The sequence below is a fragment of the Atractosteus spatula genome, chromosome 14, assembly GCF_055471065.1.
Source record: "Atractosteus spatula isolate fAtrSpa1 chromosome 14, fAtrSpa1.hap1, whole genome shotgun sequence".
In the NCBI taxonomy this organism is placed as follows: Eukaryota; Metazoa; Chordata; class Actinopteri; order Semionotiformes; family Lepisosteidae; genus Atractosteus; species Atractosteus spatula.
The window spans coordinates 23,088,324-23,110,436 of NC_142719.1; the positions used below are offsets into that span (position 1 = coordinate 23,088,324).

The window sequence follows — 22,113 nt, forward strand, 5'->3', positions numbered from 1 at the left end:
ATTATTACATTTAAGTTACTTGAATTTTGGATTATACTGTGATACATATTTTGTTGCATCAATCAGAGTTTAAGATTCAGAGTGATCCTCAAACACAGGCTACAGTTAGCACACTTCCATTGCTGGCAACATATGACCAACAACTATTCCCAACAAACGTTTTGCCTTTACAATTACAAAATTCCCAAGTTTACAATATATACAAAGTAACATATTAATGATATTGGCTGTTAACATAAGTATAATGAGTTATGATATTTTAAGTTGATGACTTTCAGATTTTTGTAATACTGTACATCAAAAATGAATTATGCTGTAGTTTAAAATATATACTGTAATTACGTTGCCATGTACTGTACAGTAGCTTGGCAGTTAATAGCCTTTTACCAGTACCACACCAAATGGGGGAGTTTTCCTCTTGTATCATATTTAATCACAATATATTAGCTATTAGGGATAACTGACATGTAACTTTTTATTTTCATAAACTGTTCAGTTCAATACATGGTTTGAGCTTAACTTCCACAAAATACACCCTGGCCAGCCCATCACACCAAGGTGCACACATACACAAACGGGACAATTTACCAATGTCCATTAATCATGACAGAAATCTTTTGGAGACACTTTCTCAGTAAATGTGTACGTGAAGGTGTAAAAAAAACAAGTCAGTATTTATTTCAGGTGAATAGACTGTGGGAGACACGCAGGGTCTGGAGTTCACAAGAAGAGCAGCGTTTAACTTTATATTTAGTTTTTGAACTAAATTATTCCAATATGCTAGGAAATAACAGCAAAAAAAGTCAAGCAGGATCCAATTTCCCCTTTTCTGCTTTGAAAGGCAAAACAAACTCTACATTCTCTCCCATTGTAGCTATAATGAATAATCTGCATGTAAATATAAAATACATTTACCATTAAAAGGTGTCCCAGACTGAATCTGAACACATGACCGAACAGCTGTGAGGCAACAGTGCTATTTCTTCTTGTGTATAATTTATCAATGTTAATTTATTTAGAAAATCCAATAACTGGGTATTTCCAGCAGAGACAGCAGTACAACATATGTTATAGTAGCTTATAATCAATGGAATTCTACCAATAAATGGTAAACATAAGACTGCTTTACCATATGAAACAAGGGTTCAAACAGTTTTCACTTGTTTTCATTCTTTTATGTGTATAGTTACAGGTATGTGCATAAGACAGCTGTAGTAACCATCACATGTAATAAACATCAGCACTGCCCTGATCTTCACCCTCAACACACTGTGTTATTATCAAATGTCACAGACACCTTCACTGGGCAGATCTGAGAGGAGGAGAAATAGTGCCTGGACAGAAGAGTGGAAACACCTTCTCAGTAAAAGTGTAGATGGAAGTCCCATTACAGAGGCCAAAGAATGATAACTCCCCTGTGCCATAGTCCAGCTGCACTCTGATCTTCTGGTGTTTCCTCTTCAGTGTCAGTAATTTCTCTGATGAACTCAGTGCACTGTAAACACTTCTCCACAGTCTTAGAGACCCAATTCCTCCTTCTGGAGCCCCAGTGATTGATTCTTTCCTGTTGATGGACTAATTGACTGCACCCAAGATCCAGTAAGTGCTGTCTCCTACCTCAACATTCCAGCAGTGTCTCCCTGAGGTGAATCCCTCAGATCCCAGCACACAGAAACAATAGTCAAACCTCTCTGCGCTGTCAGGAAGCTGCTGTCTTTCATCACTGTGTCTCACACTCGTCAGGTCTTCAGATAGTACGAGGTCAGGGGCTGCTGTGTTGGGGACCAGAATCACAGAAGGTCATTGAAAAAGAAAAAAAATCTAAAAAAAGACTCACTTGATCAATGATATTTAATTATTGTTATTATTTCATGCAATTAAAGTACAGTAACATAAAGCTCTTGAAAATTCATACTGTAAATATAATATTGCTCTTAATAATAAATGCATAAGTAATAAAAATAGTGCCATATTAAAAGTAAGGAACAAAATAAATACTAATAAAGTGGCCTTGTAGTGACACCTTGTAGACCAAACTAGAGATCAGTCACTTTACTCAAGAGTCAATCACACTTATAGCTTTTATCTGATTGGTGCCACAATTCAAAATGTTCCCCCCTGTACTGTGAAAACCTGTAAATCCCCAACCCTACCTGTCACAACCACCAGCCAGCGGAGATCATCTCACAAAAAAGCTAACCAGTACCAGCAGCAGGTTAATAATAATAAGAAGCGCCGCCGCACGTGTTAATCCATCAGCATATGCTCTACAGTGTGGCGAGCAGCACTATTTAAACCATCCTAACCTGCTTCCAGCTGCTCTGTATTGAGTTAACTCCCTGAGAGCTCTACCTGGCGATTCCTAAACCTTGTGTCACTCTGGATTTTGGACTACCCCTTTTGCCTTTTGACTTCGTACCTCGCCTCTCGATTCGGATTGTTTGCCACCTGTGTCTGTCCTGGATTTCAACCTACCTTCCTCTCATTGACCACGATCTCACTTCTCGATTCGGATTGTTTGTTGCCGTGACTACCGGCTACTCCTGCGGCTGCACCGGATCCATACCTCCTCCATCCCCCCACAACCATGGCCGCCTACAGCTACAACCCCCGACAGCTACTCACCCACCCACCCCCCACAGCTGCCACTCTCCAACACTTCTGCCATTAACACCTGCAGCACTGAAAGCGCTATGAGCACCATCCCCCAGGCCAGGCTGACCATCACGGCTGACCAGGTGAAGAAGGAGCTGAAGAGGCTGCACCAGGGTAAGGCCACAGGACCAGATAACATCTGTCCCAGAGTTCTGAGGGCCTGTGCTGATCAGCTGAGCAGAGTGCTCCAGCGACTGTTCAACCTGAGCCTGCGCTTGGAGACAGCCCTGGTGCTCTGGAAGACATCATGCCTGGTCCCGGTACCAAAGAAAGGGCGCCCCTCTGTCCTCAATGACTACAGACCAGTTGCACTGACTTCTAACGTCATGAAGACACTGGAGAGGCTGGTCTTATCCCACCTGAGACCCCTGGTCAGCTCATCACTAGACACCCTACAGTTCGCCTACCAGCCCAGTGTTGGTGTGGAGGATACGATCATCTACATGCTGCAAAGGGCCTACTCACACCTGGACAGGGCTGGCAACACTGTAAGGGTCATGTTTTTCGACTTCTCCAGTGCCTTCAATACCATCCAGCCCTTACTTCTAAGGAGGAAGCTGGAGGAGATGCAAGTCGATGCCTCCATGACCTCGTGGATCACTGACTACCTGACAGGCAGACCACAGTCTGTGAGACTTCAGAACTGTGTGTCTGAACAGGTAGTGAGTAACACAGGGGCACCTCAAGGGACAGTTCTTTCTCCATTCTTCTTCACCCTCTATACTTCGGACTTTAAGTACAACTCAAAGTCATGCCACCTGCAGAAGTTCTCAGATGACTCTGCAATTCTGGGATGTATCAAGGGTGAGCAGGAGGAGGAGTACAGAAGACTGGTCAGCAGCTTTGTGGAGTGGTGTGGGGTGAACCACTTGGAACTGAATGTAACAAAGACAAAGAAACTGATGGTAGATTTCAGGAGGAAAAAGGTCATCCTACTCCTGTCTACATCCATGGGAGTGGCGTGGAGATGGTGGACTCGTACAAGTACCTGGGAGTGCACATCGACGATAGACTGGAATGGTCTAAGAACATCGAGGCCATCTATAAGAAGGGACAGAGCCGACTTTACTTCTTGAGGAGGCTCAGGTCCTTCAATGTATGTAGTAAGATGCTACATATGTTCTATCAGTTGGTGGTAGCGAGCACCATTTTCTATGCAGTGCTATGCTGGGGCCCTGGGATTAGAGCAGTGGATTCTAAAAGGCTGAACAAGCTCATCAGGAGAGCAAGCTCTGTCATTGAGTATGACCTGGACCCCTTGGAGGTAGTGGCTCAGAGGAGAATGGTGTCCAAACTAGAGGCCATCATGGACAACATCTCCCATCCCCTCTATGACAGGCTTGTAGAAATGAAGAGCACGTTCAGCAATAGACTGATTCATCCACGGTGCGACAGGGAGTGCTACAGGAGGTCATTCTTGCCTTCTGCCATAAGACTGTACAATGCATCCACCTTGCGTCTGGGCAGAGGCAACATTGACAGTGACCTGTTTCTGGACTGAACGCATCTACACATCTACTGCTACATCTGTTCTCTTTCTTTTCTTTTCCCGTTTACAACTATTTTTTGTATAATATATGCCAGGGACCCATGCAATACATTTATATTTATATCTATATCTATATTTACATCTATATTTATATTCATATGTGTGATATGATTTTTCTGCGTACTGTTCTGTTCTAGTTTGTTCTTTGTGTGTCCGGACTGTGAGTAACTCTTTTAGTGCACCCCTCACTGTACTGATTGTATTGTATGTATTGTATGTATTGTACTATTATTATTATTGTATCATTCGTTACACTGTGGCTGTGTTGTCTGTGTAAAGCTGCTGTTGCACTGCAATTTCCCTCAAGGGATCAATAAAGTATCTATCTATCTCATTAGTGTATCCTTACACTACCCTCACAATCCCTGTCCCCCAGTACTCACTGTACTGATCAATCCCCAGCATCTTCTCCCAGACTCTGTACTTCAGAGAGCCCAGGTGCTTGGCAACATCTATCAGTGCTCCTGAAACCCCCTCTGGATCCTGCAGTGTGCACTAGGCTCTGCAATAATATCCAGGAGTCAGTGCTGCTGTGGGTTTGAACATAGAACAGTAGAAAAGAGGAAGACAGGAAAAACTGTTGTTCTGAAAAACAACAATGTTATCAGTTACTATTTTTCCCTCAAATATCTTGTAGGCATTGTGTTTTGTTATTGTATTAGAGTCTTGAATTTCTGGTGACAAAGTGACCTTCCAAGCAATGGGAAACTATAGGACAATAAAAGCGATAAGCTGATGTACTAAAAATATTTCAGTTAGGTATTCCATAAAGAAGAAGTAAACAATACACTTCAGGTAATAGAATGATAAAGTTTTGGATTTCATAATATTAGCATTGAGGATAAAGAATGTTTAGACTCTGGGCAAGAGGACATGAACAGCCACCTCTTACACTACCGAGGCTTCTACTACCACTGCATTCCTACTTCACACTAATTACCTGAGGAAGAGTAACTCCCTATCAAGTCCTGCATAGTGCAGACAACAGACAGACAGCCGAGAAGCCTTGCAGCTCAGACAGCACAGTTTCACTAGCACACCTCACTGCACAGACTTACTCGATTGAAAGCTTCACAGCTGCACACCTGCAAACACCTACCTGCTCTTTTTCAGTTTTAGCCAGGCCACTGACGAGGCACTGTATACATCGAATGGACACATTAACACACAAATATTAACACAGAGCTCTCTTTCAGCCAGATGTACTGCATCACCCTCCACATGCCTCGTGAACTACTTTTCAGGGAAGTAAGCAGTCTGTTTTTGTAATGACGCATATTGCTGTAACTCAACCAATTATTAATCCCCTATAGCTGTAGTCTCTTAAAGATGCATGCTTGTCAGGGAGAAGCCCTGCTCCTTGGTGTTTCTGCCTCGGGTCGCATTACACCATACATAAAAAAGGCTGAGACAAAGGTTAAGAAAATTGAACATTAATGCACTAGGAAGGTCTCATTTCAAAGACCACATTCTTTCACTGCATTATAGAAAAGAAAAGAGCTGGTGCAAGGTGAAATATCACAGGGTATCTCGATGCAAGGCAGTGTACACCCACAGTGGGATGCCAGTCCATTTCAGGGCAGCAACCAGATGCAATCTGGAGTAATAACCTGCACTAAATAAATGAAGAAACTGAAACCTTTTATATTGAAAAGAGAAGACTATGAGGGTACCTCATAGGAATATTCAAAATCCTCAAAGGACAGGCATTTACAACTGGGAAAAGAGACACTCCTTCATCCAAAGGGTTATAGCCCAGATGGCTCAGAACATTTGACTGATTTTTTTCTGCATTTAAATTAGGAGTTTCAAACTCATGTAATCATTCAAACAATGTGACTATTCATTAAAGTAGGTCTGTTTTCAGATGACTGTTGTCACAAAGACTCATTTCTACCTGCAGGAATGAAATGTCTTCAGCTCCCATCTCCTGTTCTATGGCTATGATTGTCTCTGAAAGAGATGTCATCTCTTTTGTAAGGCTCACAATCTTCACCTTCAACATCTGACACTTCTGCTCCTCTTCGTCCCTCAGTGCAGATATCTTTGCTGCCTCTCCACCTTGTAGAAACTGGTGAAGTTTCTCAAACTCCTCCTTTATCTGTCTCTCAGTCTGCTGGGCCTGAGACTAGAATGGAAAATTGTGATTATTGTGAAAATCATAAGATATGGACTGTTTATGTGTGTGGTATTCTCCTTCCTAGGAGAACAGTATTAGTATAATTTACCCTTTAGCATTAATGCACATAATACGACAGTTTCCTTATAAATTACATTTTAATAAGTGTTTTATTCTCGCAGCTCTAGGAACAACATTAAACACACTTGCCAATACAATTTATTTTAAGGGAGCTCCATTAAGATGCCCCACCTACAAACAATGAAACCCACCACATTTGTTTGTGCAACATTTGTGTTGGCCTGAAAAAAGAAGGCGCTACAGTATGTCTTGGGAATGAAAGCAGCTCAAACTTTTCTTTCAGTAACACAAACAGGCACAAATGTAAAATAAACAGATGCCCTAGGTTCCATTCTTTTGAATTAAATGAATTATTTTTGGATGCTGAATGATCAAAAGCTGTTTTTTATTTTACTTCTGCTATAGCTGTTATAATAGGACAATTGGAATATTTGAATTTGCAGTTCTGAAATATATTCAAAGGAAGATCACCTTCATGTGCTCTAAAGTTTGATTACATGTCTGTTTGACTTGATAAAAGGCTTCAAGCATCTTTTTTAGGGACTCCGGTGCAGTGTTGAGCTCCCCCTGGAACAACACAGAAAATACATTTCCTTTTGACTAAATAATCAACATTAGTGTCATGGTATTCATTCCTCCTCTAGAGGGCACTCCTACATTTTTTGTTGTGTTCCCAGCTTTATTTGTCCCAGCTGTTTCCTATCCCTGTTTCCCTATTTAAGCCTGGCGTCTCCGTAGTTCTGGACTCAGCTTTGGAAGACGGATGCCCAGAAGCCCACCTACCACCAGCACAGTGGTGGCCCGAGGGCATAGGCTTCACCACAGCGTCCCGACCTCTGAGTCCAGGGCTTGGAGCGCCTTGCCTCATTTTGATTTTAATCTTCCATGTTCCATGTTCCCGTTCCCTGTGTTAACTGACTTTGTCTTGGATGAACCACCCAGCTTTTGGATTACGGGCCGTACCCCAATGTTCCCTTCTGGACTTTCTTGGACACGTTAGCCTGCTCCATGCCCCCCAAGAACTGGATCACTCAAGTCACCATCTCCTGTCTGTCATCCCGACCATACCTTGCTGTGTCTTCCCTGATGTCCTGCTCCAGACTCTTCTGGATTATACCGTCACGCATTGGGTCTTAAACTACGCATTTCATGGGAGTCAAAAAATGCTCCCATGACAATTGGGGCTTCTCAAAATGTGGCCCCTCCAATTCAGTACTGCAATTAAACCAGCACCTCATTTGTTACTGTATATTAGTCCTGATAATCAGACCACTTAGGGGGATGTTGTCCTGAAGATTCATGTGATTCCAGTGTGATTCCAGCTGTACTGTTTCATATCAGCACTCAATGAATTCATTCCAGTTTCATCAAGCTCTCCATTGCTTGATGAAGCCCAAAGCCAAAGTAGCTGAACCAGTTTCTGAAATACTTTTAGTAGGTAAAAATTGGTTGAGATTATTTTGAAAGTAATTAGTGAAAACTAAAGTACAGTATGAGTATCTCAGAATAAAAGCTGATAAAAAATTGCCTCCTCAAGCCCTGAATTAAAAACAAAACAATCCACTAACTTCATTAAGAAATCTCTAAAATTAATTAATACCTAAATGGGACTTTGCCAAGGTAAATTTACTCTTTTCCCTACATTATACATTTAGTTACCTTCCTAGCACTGGTATCTTTACATTTTAATGATAATACCAAGTGTACATCCCTGATTTCCCCTGTGCTTTTAGAATATACTCCATCTTACCAATACCGGAAATAAGTGGCTTTCTCATAATGGATTAAACTTAACTTAATTTACTAAGTTTACTGATGTTTATTTATTGGCTGGTACAAACTTGGTTGGTATTAACTTCATGCCAGCTTTTATGTACTGTATCTGAACACCCTGCAGTAATGTTGTCTAACTCATTTACTATTTTAATAGTTCGGGTGGGTAGTTGCAGCATAGGCTGCAAAGGAACAAGTAATAGGTTTATTCCATGCTGAAAAGAGAAGAAAGAAAACACAACGTTTTGACCATGGAGCCAAAACTCCATGGCTGAAACGTTGTGTGCTGTCATCAATTACCAAAAATAAAATCATGATGTAGAATGCTCTCATAAAATACTGTATAAACCAAAATGTGTTTACACATGTAATGATGTTTACATGTTATGTAAAATTTTATGTGGAATGTAATGATTCTTATATTTACATACACAAATGTTTCTCACCTTACATTCCAGTATAGCTTCCTCTATTAAGCAGAGCTCATGTGCTTTATGTTTTCTTGAAGTCTGACTAACAACACAGATAAGCTCCTCATCATCCAAACAGAAGACTTTAAGTTTCTCACTAAGTTTCTGCAGAACACTTCAGATCTTGCAGCATGTCTCCGACTCCTCTCCTATAAGAAGGCCTCACATAGATTCTTTAGAGCCAGGTTAAGGGGAGGCAGATGTCTTGGAGATCATCTCCTGCAGATTGGACATTCCTGAGATCCCCTCTGTTCCCAGTGCTGCTCCAGACAGATTTTACAGAAACTGTGGCTACATGTCAGGAGAACAGGAGAACCCTTGAAGATTTCACAGCACACAGGATAGGAGAGCTCTTCTTCCAGGACAGATGATCTTGTTGCCATATTCTTGCAGAATCACTGCCTGTTTAGTCCTCAATAATAACATGTGATCACTCTGAGATTTGTTTGCACTTTGACATTCACTCATATGGTATTCAGTACAGAAGAAATATGATTAATACATGTATATATTATTTTATATTATTTTAATATTATAACTATCTTCTTGATTCTGAGGTGCAAAAATGATTAAGTTGAGAGACAGGGTGTTCAGCTTTTATAAATATAACTTTTATAGAATGTGTCTGTCTCTTCTATCTATGTTAGTGGTTTGTGCTGGAAGACAGATGTTTTCTTCAGCACACGTAATCAGAATGTGTAAACATTCTGTTTTTAATGTGCTGCTAAATGGAGGAATACTACTGTACATCATTTTTGTATTCAGGAAGAAAAATGTTTTAAGGTGAAAACAAACTTTTTTATTTAAATGCCATAAAAACGAATGCAGGAAAGTTGCACGATAGATAATCCTAGCACGCATCACAGTTTTTGTACCCACAGCCTTTCATTACGAAAACTGAAATCCATATCATATGAACATTAAAATTACATACTTTACATTCTGCAAATTAAAAAAAAATAAAACCTCTGTCAAATAACATATATCTCTAATGAATTATCTTGTTTTGCCATTAAATCTAAAATCTAGAACAGTACAAGAATACTTTGTTATTTTGACTCTAAATTACCCACTGATTTGGAAATTGCAAATCTATTACTATTATTAATAAAAATGAGGTGTGAAACTGAGCAAAATAAATACAAACTGATCAGTCTGAGCTAAATTAGATATACACCTAAAGAAACAGAACTAAAAGCTTAAAAAGAAGAGTCTAAATGAAAACTAAATGAAAATAAGAGTTTAGTGTTGATTTAATAGAGATTTTCCTTAACTAAATTATTGCACTTTTTTAACACATATTAACTACAGTAAGTAAACCTAAGATTTACAGCATGATACTGTTATCAGCAAAAACAGTTTGCAGCTTGCATTTCACATTGTATTCCACATTGTATTTCACTATTCAAGGCCTTACTCAGAAAATCCAGAATAATGAATATGGCTGAGTATTTACCTACTGTAGCTGTAAGTGGCCTAAGACACAGGTAACCAACTCATACTGTATGATCAAAGAGGTTTACTGATTATTTACTCTGTTTAATTAACTTCATACTGTAGTTAACTGTTACAAACTACAGCAGTCTTAGAACATACTGTAGCATAAACATATACTGTATAAGAAGAAGACAAATTATTTATAAAACACTTTTCCAAATCCAAGGATTCTGATCTATGTGTTATTATTTAATGTTTTCAGTGGTACCAATTGTGCAGTTGCGTTATTGTGTTATTAATGTTTTTCTGGGTGGCACAGAGACACAGAGGAAAATATTAGTGTAAGCATTGTTGCCTCATAGCACTGGGGCCCTTGGTTCAATTCCTGATTCCTCAATTCAATTCTGGTATTCTTTCTGTGTGGAGTTTGTATGTTCTCCCTGAGACTGAACAGCTTTCCTCTGGGTGCTCTAGTTTCTTCCCATAGAATAAAGACAAACTGGCTGATGAATAAACTTCTGGGAAAAATGACCCTCATATGAATGTGTGTGTATCTATGTTTGTGTCTGTCTGCCCTGAGATAGACTGGCTTCTCATCCAGGGTGTATGTTGCCTTACCAAGATAAACTCTGGCTCTGCCATAACCCTAAATTGGATAAAGAGGTAAGAAAATAAATGAATATTTGTTTTTCAGTCCAATTTTGATTTTCATTTATTACTTTTTTCACCAGAACTGTGCAACTGTGTATTACGAAATAGTAGTGAGGACCCTAAGCAGAAAACCAGAATGATCTCCAGAGGCGTATTCGATATAACAATCTGAGGTCCGAAAGCCTTGTGTAGGTACACAAGCCGGTGCAAAAGTACAAAACCAGAAGTGGTGCTGTAAGCCATGAGGAAGCCGAGAGTAAAAACCAGAACGATAACCTAAGTACCAAAACAAAAACCAGGAGACGTAGTCAGAGAATAAACCAGGGTCAGGAAGCCAAAAACCAAGTAGCAAGTTGTAGCGAAAATGGAAGTAGCTCTAACCAGGAAAAACCCTAATACTGAGCACAGGGAGGAGTCTGAAGCAGCATTGAATAGGCTGGGGTAAATTGGCTGATTGGGAACCGTGCTGGAATGCACAGTGGAATGACGAGTCTTTCGGGGGCATGGCGTAACATGGTATAGCAGAGTTTAGTGTTTTGGATTAAGATATGGGACTTGGGAATTGGATCACAGCGAAGAAACATTTTTTTTTCTTTTGTCCCAATATGACTATGTCCAAAAGCACACCGGCAGGTTAAGTGGCTTTTGGAAAAACTGGCCCTGTTGTGAGTGTATGTATTTGTGTGCCCTTCAATCGACTGATATTCCATTCAGAGTGTATCCGTCTTATTCCTTGGTGGTATAGGCTCCAGCCTAAAAAAGTCAATGAGATGCTTTAAAGCCAGGCTGAGTGGAGACTATTCACTGAGGGTCTTCTCCTACAAACTGGACAGCCCTGAGGGTCCATCTGCTCCCAATATTGCTGCAGACAGAATTTACAGATGTTGTGGCTACATATCAGGAGAACAGGATTCTTGAAGATGTCACAGCACACAGAACAGGAGAGCTCCTCTTCCAGGACTGAAGATCTTGCTGCAATTTTGTCACCGAGTTCATAGTTTATAATGATTTATGGTAAACAGGTGGGATATACTGTTTTTATACCTACAGTGTATGTACGTACAGTAAAAATACCTACATTAGGTATAGTAAATGTAATTTTACTTTGCTTTAATGTCTGTCTTTTTGGCTGGTTTCTACTTTTAAACGGATATGAATTTAAGTTAATTTGTTATGTAGAACAAATATATGATCTCTTGTATTATCTGAAGAAATAAAGGTGTACTCTATGTGGGCATTTACATTTCTTGTTGGACATGCCTGATGATCATACCTATAGTTTCCTCTAGGGGGTAGCACACTGCTTTTAAAGTGTGTTTGAAAAAATATTGAAGATGAGGCTTTAGTTAACATGAAATTGCTTCAGTACCAATTTTCATTAATAAAGATTAACTGTAAAATAAAAATCTTTATACAACTAGGCACTGCTGTTGAGGTTGCTGTGTACTAATTAAATCTGCATTTCAGTTCAAGAGATGAATTAATGAATTTGTTAATCATATGTTTTTAAACAAATGGCTCACAGTTTTTCTTATTGCTCAGGTGTTCCATGATGCATTAATTGTGAAAACAAAAAGCTGTGAATGTATAGCTTTGGTTTTAGCATTAGGAGTTTACATTTTGGTTCTGCCTATTGACAGTACATTTTAACTATTGAGACAAAAATTAAATATGTCAATTGCATAAGTGTTCAGGCCTGTGATCTCAATATTTGGTGGAAGCACCTTTAGTAGCAATTTGATACAATTTGTGCTTGTTGGTTTTGGTAGATTTTCTCAAACATTCTCAAGTTGCTTGGGAAACACTTATGGACAGCAGTTTTCAAGTCTTCCCTCAGATTCTAAATAGGATATAAGTCATGACCTTGACTGGGTCACTAAAGGGCATGTTTTGTTTTCTCATTCTTAAGCCGCTCCAGTGTAACTTTGGCCGTTAGCTTTGGGACATTCTCCCACTAAAGGTGAATTTTTGTCCCATTTTTAAATCTTTAGCAGATTGAAACAGGTTTTCCGCTATGATTTACCAGTACTTTGCTCTGTCCATTTCCCCTCAGTCTTGATATTCGATTATTGCCGTTTTACTGGGATTTTACGACTGCGTCACTACATCCATTGCAGCACAGGACGCCGTTTCTTTCATTCGTCTGCCGGCGGAGTCTCTATCCCTGCCTTTCGGCATACCATCCCATACCAGCGCCAACCTAAAAATCTCCTCTTACTACCGCACCTGGAATGCACTCCACTTCCCCCTGCATCCCTGAGACTGGCCAGATCAGCGCTACTCAATACCCGCTCCATAAACAACAAGGCTCTTCTTTTATGTGACAATTCTAGAGGACTTTAATATACTCATTGATTCAAGGTTTTCCAGTCTGGCTAAAGACTTCCTTTCTCTATTGGGATGCTTTGATCTTACTCAGTTTGTTTGTACCCCTACACATAACAAAGGACACACCCTAGATTTAATCATTGCCAATTATTCTTTTGTCTCCCACTGCTCTTCCCTTGATCTAGGCCTCTCTGACCAGCTATTCTTTTCAATCTGGAATTACCTGTTTCTAACACTTCACCCCCACTTCAGTAAATTTCCGCAACTGGCGATCAATTGATCACCCAAGGTTTGCAAATTGTCCTCCTTATCTTGTTTCTCTTCCTCTGACCCTCTAGAGGACAAAATACAGTTACTTGACAGTGCTCTTTTATCTACCCTCGACACTTTTGCTCCTTTCAAAGCTCGAACCATCTCCTTCTCTCGCCCTGCTCCCTGGTACAATGACCATCTGTGATCCATGAAGGCAGCCTCTCGCAAAACTGAGTTCTGGCCTAATTGTACATTATCAGGCTTGGAGAGATTACTTATGTGAATTTAAGGTTACTATAGAGTCTGCTAGATACATCTACTTCTCTCACATCCCAGACATCTTTTCTCCACCATCAACAGACTGCTCAAGCCAAACTGCCCCACCACATTACCTGCCTCATTGGAACTTTGCAACACATTCTTAGATTTCTTTAGTTCCAAGATTGACAAGATCCGACATCACATTCTTTCCACTACACATATCATTTCCATACCTCCTCCCTCATCATCCAACTTCTCTGGTTCCCTTCTCTCTAGCTTCTCTCTTCTTGACTCAGCATCCCTCAATAAACTAGTTACACGCATGAAACCCACCACTTCTATTTTAAATCCCATTCCCACCACTTTATTTCAGTCCTGTTTCTCTTCTCTCTGTCCCATTGTCCTCAATATTATACATGAATTCATGAGCACTGGCATTGTACCAATGGTCCTCAAAACTGCTGCCATTACCCCTGTGCCAAAAAAAGCCTAACATGGCTCTCAACAATCTTAACAATTTTTGCCCCATCTCCGACTTACCCTTTCTTGCTAAAATTCTAGAATGTGCTGTCACACTTCAGTTACATAACCACCTCATGACAAACATTTTCGAACCCCTCCAATCTGGCTTCCGTCAACTTCACAGCACAGAAACTGCCCTGGTCAAAGTCATTAACGATCCTCTTATAGCTTCTGATTCTGGTTCTCTTTCTATACTCATTCTTCTAGATCTCAGTGCTGCTTTTGACACTGTTGACCATAACATCTTACTTTCTCATCTTGAAACTGTGTTTGGAGTTTCTGACACTGCTCTCAAATGGTTCAAATATTACCTCACTGATCACTTTGTCTCTCTTAATGGGTACAGGTCTGAAATTGGTCTTGTTATGTCTGGTGTTCCTCAGGGCTCAATACTGGGCCCCTTGCTCTTCAGCATTTACATGTTCCCACTTGGTCAGCTTTTAAGATCACATGGCCTCAGCTTTCATTTTTACGCTGACGATACTCAAATATACATCCATACCAAACCTGACACTGATGTGGCTGTTTCTATTCTATCTAATTGCATCTCTGCAATAAAAATTTGGATTACTCAAAACTTCCTTCATCTTAACTGTGACAAGACTGAAGTCATGCTTATTGGCACCCCCCATCAACTTCGTAAAGCCAGTCTTTTAACCCTATCTGTAGATGGTTCTGTACTTGAGCTTCAATCAAAATTGAAAAACCTTGGGGTTATATTCGATTTTGGCTTAACATTCGACCCCCATGTGCAGCATACTGTCAAAACATCTTTTTTTCACCTTAGAAATATCGCGAGACTACGCCCTATGCTTTCTTTAACTGTGGCTGGAAAGCTGATCAACACATTTGTATTCTCTTGAATTGACTACTGTAATGCTCTACTCACTGGGGTATCTAAATCTACACTGAACAAACTGCAGTATGCCCAAAATTCAGCAGCCAGAATCCTGACCAGGTCTAGTGCAAGTGATCGCATCACTCCTATCCTGGAGTCCTTGCACTGGCTTCCAGTCAAATTCCGTGTAGAGTTTAAAATCCTCATGCTCACCTATAAGGCTCTGCATGGCTTGGCACCTCAGTACCTGTCTGAACTATTATCGCCCTAGTTCCCCCCTCGCAACCTTCGCTCTTCTAATTCTGCTCTCCTTACTGTCCCCCAAGCCCGTCTACATTGTATGGGTGACAGGGCCTTCTCCTGTTATGCCCCAAGCTCTGGAACTCTCTCCACAAGGATATCAGAGAGTCACCTTCTCTAAACTCCTTCAAATCCAGACTCAAAACCCTCTTCTTCAGAAAAGCCTTTACTTAACTGGTTCCATTCTTCACCCCTCTGCTTTTCTTAGTACCACCATCCACGGTCTCCTCTATATATTGTAATTGTGTTTTATCTTGTGTATTCTTCTTATTTATTGTAGTTGTCATCCTGTAAAGCGCTTTGAGAAGCCACCTTTAAAGGCGTTATATAAAATAAAGTTTTTTTTATTATTATTATTATTGACAAGCTTCTCATTCCCATTCCATGAGAAGCAGCCTTAGAATATATTGCCACTGACAGTAGTGTAGTAGTTATAGGTTAATATGCTGTTCTGTTTGCACTGGATGTACTATTTTGCATTAAGACTAAAACATTTCAGTTTTATTTAATCTTTTATCTGATTAAAAATATGTTTTATCACAGGTTTGCATTATAGCTTAAATGCATTGTTGCAAACCCCATGCAGAATTTGAGATGTTTTCTTCAGTAATGGTATCTATCTCACCATTCTGCCACACTGGCCAACGTTCTCTCTTAGATATTTTCTTCCATCCCAGCCATTGAACTTCCTAGCTCTTTCAAGGTTGCAGTTAGCCTCACAGTGGCATCCCTTGCCAGTCTTCTCTTTCTCAAGCTGTTCAGTTTGGAGGAAAAGCCTGATCTAAGCTGTGTTTTTTGCTTTCCATTCCTTAATGATCATCTTCAATATGCTTAAAGGGTGTCTTTGTTTTTCATACTTTTCAATCTGTCTGTGCCTCAGTTATTTTGAAAGTTCACTTTCAAAAGGTTTAGTCTTAATTCACTAACTGAGGCCACTAAACTGATTATGTGGCTCATTAAGTTACTTTTGAGCAAATTTGGGTTTGATATATCAAATGGTTAGAATAATTATAGAACCATGAACTTTCCATTTTTCTTACATTTTAACGATCTTTTTATTGATTTTGTTTTTGCTTTGAATGTGTGAAGTAGACTGTATATACTATAAATCATATTTGTCACTTCTAAATGACTCCAAGCTTTAAAGCAAATGTGAAAATTGTATTAGGGTATGAATACTTCTGCAATGAAATCAAAGTTTAAGTTTTGATAGCCAACTAAGACCATTATTGTTGAGTTGTTGCCTGGCAGTCATATGATTGGGCCAAGGCTTTCTCGGTGAAATAGAAATTCCTGAAATGTTTCAAATGTGTGCAGGATTGTAGTTTCATCAGTAATAGATGTGCCTCTCCTCAATTTGACAATAGTTCTCCTGTAAAACACTATGGAGCTGACTCAAAAAATGCGGTGACACCACACAAGATGGGTATAAAATAGAGGAGCCCTAACCATACAGTATGATTCCTGATATTCAGATAATTTATTCTTCTTTGATACAGTTTTGTGTCATTTGAACAAAGATTCACATTAAGTACTTGACACACTAACATCCCTTCCCCCACTCTGCTTCTGCACAAGGCAAACATTAACTCAACACCAAAAAATTAACACCATTAATTTGCTTTGAAACAGTTTTCTGACCTTTTGTAGTCCTCCACTTTTTAGTGTTTAGAAGTGTTTCAGTTCATTAAAAAGACATTCACCAGTTAGGTAAACTGGAAAGAGTTTCACAAATGATACAAAGATGCCTTTATATTAAAACACTGTTTTTTTAGCAGATGAGATATTATAGAACCTTTTCTTATGTGAACTAACAAAAATAAATTGTATACACAAATGGTGTTTCATTAATTGCAAATGTATTTTTATAAAAATATAAAACAAAATGGTTTAAATATTAACCACATATCTTAAAACAATTATTGTGATTAAGGTTTGTGAGTGGTCTCCTCCGATTGGCTGCTCTCTGCATCAACCCAGGAGGCAGGGAATTTAAATGTCTATGACTTCAGCCTGAAACTTGGCCTCTCACATCCTATTAGCTTGCTGTGGCCACCACAGTCAAAACATCATTTAGGAGAATATTTCTGAGCTCACCACACTATTGTATTATAACAATAACCTTCCTTGGGCAGATTCTCAGAAGGTCCCCTTTATTGCCTGGACAGAAAACTGGGAACACCCTTTCGTCAAATGTGTCTTTGAAAATGTAGAGAGGTGTTTTTTCATTGGGGATAGAGAATAATACCTCTCCTCTGTCACAGTCCAGTTCCACTCTGATCTTTTGGGGTTTCCTTTTCAGAGTGAGCTGTATCTCTGAGGAGGTCAGTGCTGTGTAAATCCCATCCTTCAAACATATAGTCCAGAATACCCTTCAGGGCTCAGATTGATTTTGCCTTTCCTGTTGACAGACTGTTTGTCCACACCTAAAAACCATAAGGTATTCTTCATCACCTCCACATCCCGACAGTGTCTCCCTGAGGTGAATCCCTCAGATCTCAACACATAGACACGGGAGTCAAACCTCCCTGGGTTGTCAGGGAGCTGCTGACTCTCACTGTATCTCACACTGGTTAGGTCGTCAGACAGTGAGAGCTTAGGGGCTGCTGTGTTTGGGTCCAGGGTCACCGGAGCCACAAAGAAAAGATAAAAAGAGTTAAAAAGAAATCAAAAACTGACTTCCACAAGACATTTTACATTTAATATTTTAAATAGTCTTTTAGAGGACAGCATGGTAGTAAGTGTTGAGGTCTTGGGATTGATTATGGAGTGAAGCACCTGTATTTTCATTGTATTCTTTTTTTGAGGGTTTTCCCTGAGAATTGTAGTTTCCTATCACCTTTCTAAACCATACCGGCTAGATTCATAGCTGTCTCTAAAGGGTAAATGGTTATGCTTTTAGTAGAAACTTCGGAATGCCTTGTCCCTTGCCAGAAAGAAATCCCAACCAAGATTTAAAAAGCTATAGCTGGAAAAGAATTATCTGAGAAATAAAGGTTGGATGGAACCTTGTAAATGAAGGAAGATCACTCATAAAGCTTCTGAAAATGTTGAAAATCTTTACTATGGTGCAGTAGTCACCAGCTGATAGCAAGACAGGCTGTTTGACAATAATTTGCTCAAGGGTACAACAGCAGTGTCTCATCTGGGATTTAAACCCACAACTTTCTAGCTGCATGGTCCACAGCGCTACTCTTCAGTGTACTGCATGTAGTTTTGGTCACCATGTCAAGACAATTACAAATCTAGCGACTTCAGAGCAAAACAAGAAAAATTAGGTCATAACTGGAATTTAACAGGAAATTGATTTAGGACAAATAATAGAGAATGCTTTATTATACAAATAATCATCAACAATGATCAACTACTACACATAGAATAGGTGTTGATGAGAGCTGGGTCGAGAATATCTCTCTCCGGAACCCAAGATCTTTCTTCCGGTCCATACCCCTCCCAATCCACAAGATACTGAATGGTATTACGGTGCCATCTTGAATCCAGGATCTTGTTACGCCCCTGAATAGTTTGTGGAGGTGGTGGACGAGCATGATTTTAAATCAAAACGCGATTTAAATCAATATAAATGTTTATATTGTAATGCATAGGTGACTATTCATTGTTATTAAAATGACTTAAATTCGATCATGTTGTGATATTTAGAAATATAAATTTGTTTGGTGTGAGTGAGGTTTTATTTAATCTCTGACCCAGGGAAAAGTTTTATTTTTTCAAAGAAATGTTTGTTAAAAAAAAGTCATGGCTTTGGCTGGATTCAAACACTCACCATGTGACATGGGAGTCAGAACCTAACCCACAGTGCCACCAGCAAGGTCACATGCAGAGTGCTGAAAAAGCCCTACAGAAACATTATCAACAGACAATGTATAGCGTGTACTATTCTTGTGTTGCGGTACATGAATATAATTATATCATTATTAATTTCTTTAGATACGCGATTCCATATTATATTCCCTTTTAATCAAATTCTAAAAGTATGCTTGTTGGTATCACGTTAGTTAAAGACTTCGATGCTTAAAATGTTTAGGGAGAAATGGAATACTGGTGTGTATTTTTTCTTTAAAGTACCGAGACCAGCCATATACTGTATGTTTATGTTCCAAAATTAATATCGTTTATGGCCTTCACACGCATTACAGTATGCTCCTATTCTTTTTATGCTCAGCTACTAAGATTTCCCTTCAGTGGTAAAATTCCATATAAATATTCAATACTAAAACGGGCACAGTAAAGACATTTAAATCTTTCTACAACCAACCAACGGACCACGAGTGCCCCTGTCGGTCAACCAATCACGTACCGCGGTATTTTACGTCAACGCGCGTCACGATGCGCGAGGCCGTAGCCAATTACCTCCGGTACGTGTCTGTGCCGCGCACTTTGAATGGCTGCATCTGTAAGGTGCTATAGCTTCTTGCTAAATTCAGGAACAAATCAAATTGGTTTTGCGTTCGTATGCCATCTAGCAGCAAGAATAATGGATTGTGATCTGTGATAAGTTGACCCTAGCTTCAGCTGAACTGATTTCTGATATACAGTATTTACTGCATCTTCAGCGAATACCTCTTTGAAAGCTTCAGTTGTTGAGAACGTTATAATGATTATTACACATGCTAGTGAAACTTGAAAAATAGAGTTGTGAATATAGATATAGACCAAAAAAAATTGAACCCGTTGTTTTCTTCACATCGAGAAATTAAAAGTACCAAGTTTGTTGGTACCTTTAAACTTTCTTGTAGACAGTCACGTGAGCACCTTCTTGTATCGTAGCACAATACTGGAAGGAGCACTTACTGCAACACAAAGTTGGAAGATATGGTATTTATCGAGTAGGGTAGAGAAATGTTACACAGAGAAAAACAACTGATTCATGAAGGAATTCTATCTAGTAGGTTTCTGTCATGACTGGTTCTCATAGGCAAAACTGTTACTGCAACTAAAAAAATTTTTTCTCTATTTTCATAACTTTCATTCATATTCAAAATGATCCTGCAGTAATAGATAGTGAAATAAAATCCAAAATTGAACAAATGAAAATGGAAGCAAGTTGCCTTGTAACATAGTGTTCAACAGTAAAATACTGTATAAACCAGTCTTTACCAGCATAATCTTCGTGTTAGGTCCTGTCCGGTATATTTCTTCGGAGGCTTCAACGAAACTGTATGCCCCCCTTCTTTTCTGCAATTTCAAGTTGCATAATTCATTTCTAAAGATCACCCATAAGTTAAACATCACACATATATGCATATTTTGTGATGGTTTTTTTTGTATTTAGTTTTCTCCTATTCCCGCCATTAGTTCTTGTGAACATAAACATCCTGAATGCAAGCCTGGTGCAATGTTTTTTTTTCACGTTCCTACCTTATGTCACATTGTACATTTTTTTTTAATATTGGACATTTTTCCTCTTTAGACACAAAATAATACAACGAAAACTCATCAGCTCACAAACTACCAGTACATATTAAAATGTGTAAAGCTGCAGTTTGATAAGTTTGATTGCCTTTATGTATTAATTGCTATTGTTTCAGAGTATCTGTGAATATTGTAGTCTTTGTTCACATACTCAATTCATGTGGCCGACATTTTAATATAGTATGCAATGTGAAGGAAACGTTTCATTTTAAAGAGACTGTACCATCTCATAATAATATAGAGTTGGACCACCTATTATTGCACAAACAATGCACTGTTGAAAATAGTTTTATCTCGAGATGTACAGTGACTGTTATTGCTGTGGTCCTGAAGTTTTAGGGCCATGGAGAAGGGCAAGTCGAGCTCCAGCAGCAGCTTCACAAAGGAGCCTCCACGGGAGTCTTTGGAAATGCTTATGAGAAATGATGAACTAACAAAGCAGGCTGATTTATTATAAAACCACTAACATGAACACAGAACATGCAATTCTATGTGAACATGCCAAAACTGAACCAGTGAGTTACAGCGTATACTCAACCAAAAACACACATGTATCCCTTGCGATAACAGGTGATGATAGAATTACAATTATATTTGCCATTCTATTAGCAGTTACAACAAATACAAATTTTAAAACAAATCTGAAATCTTTTAAAACAGAAGTTATCAACAGATTCTATAGCACCATGTAACTTTAGTAGTGACGATTTCATGAACTTCATTAACGATAAAATTAACGCCATCAGACTTCAAACACAATCAAATAAGCCTCAAAGAAGTGACACAAACACAGCTCAGTCACAGGGCTCTAGTCTTCTAGTCCCTTTGGACACTGACACAGCCCAGTCACAGGACAGTAAGGACGGTATTCATGGAAAAGTGAGGAGAGCAGGGAAAAGAGTGAATTATCACAGCAGAAGCAGAGTCCTGTCCCTCTCGTGTTTGTTGAGTTCTTGAGGGTCTTGGGCTCCTCTAACTTTGTAGACATTTTCTGTCATCTTGTTCACCTCATCTGAGCGGGACATAGCTGCATGACTTTTGCAAGGCCCCCGAGTTCCTTTCACCTCAAACTTAGAGGGAGTGCACAGAGAGCACTGAGACTCCCGCATGTTTGACTACATGTCCAGTACAGAGAATTTGGATCCTATCCCAACAAGCAATGGACGCAAGTCAGAATACACCGTGGACATAGCGCCAGTCATTCACAGGAAAGACTAACAGACACAAACACACACACACCAGGGCCAGTTTTCCTGTAAGCCAATTTAACCTGCCAGTATGTTTTGGAGAGGAATCCGCGAGGCGCTGGGGTCATGGTGGGACGCCAAATCTTCGCGGCATCACTCAAGTTAAGGATGGAGACTCTGCGAAGGCAGACAAAGTTTGTGGTGATTCGCCCAGAGCTGTGTTGTAACAGAATGAATAAGGTTCTGGATCCCGAGAT

The 22,113-nt window shown here is 39.5% G+C and overlaps 1 pseudogene; it reads right to left on the reverse strand.

The window, feature by feature from the left end:
- Positions 1–1,299: 1,299 nt before the first annotated feature.
- On the reverse strand, positions 1,300–9,030 carry LOC148820918 (zinc-binding protein A33-like; annotated as a pseudogene).
- Positions 9,031–22,113: the final 13,083 nt, after the last annotated feature.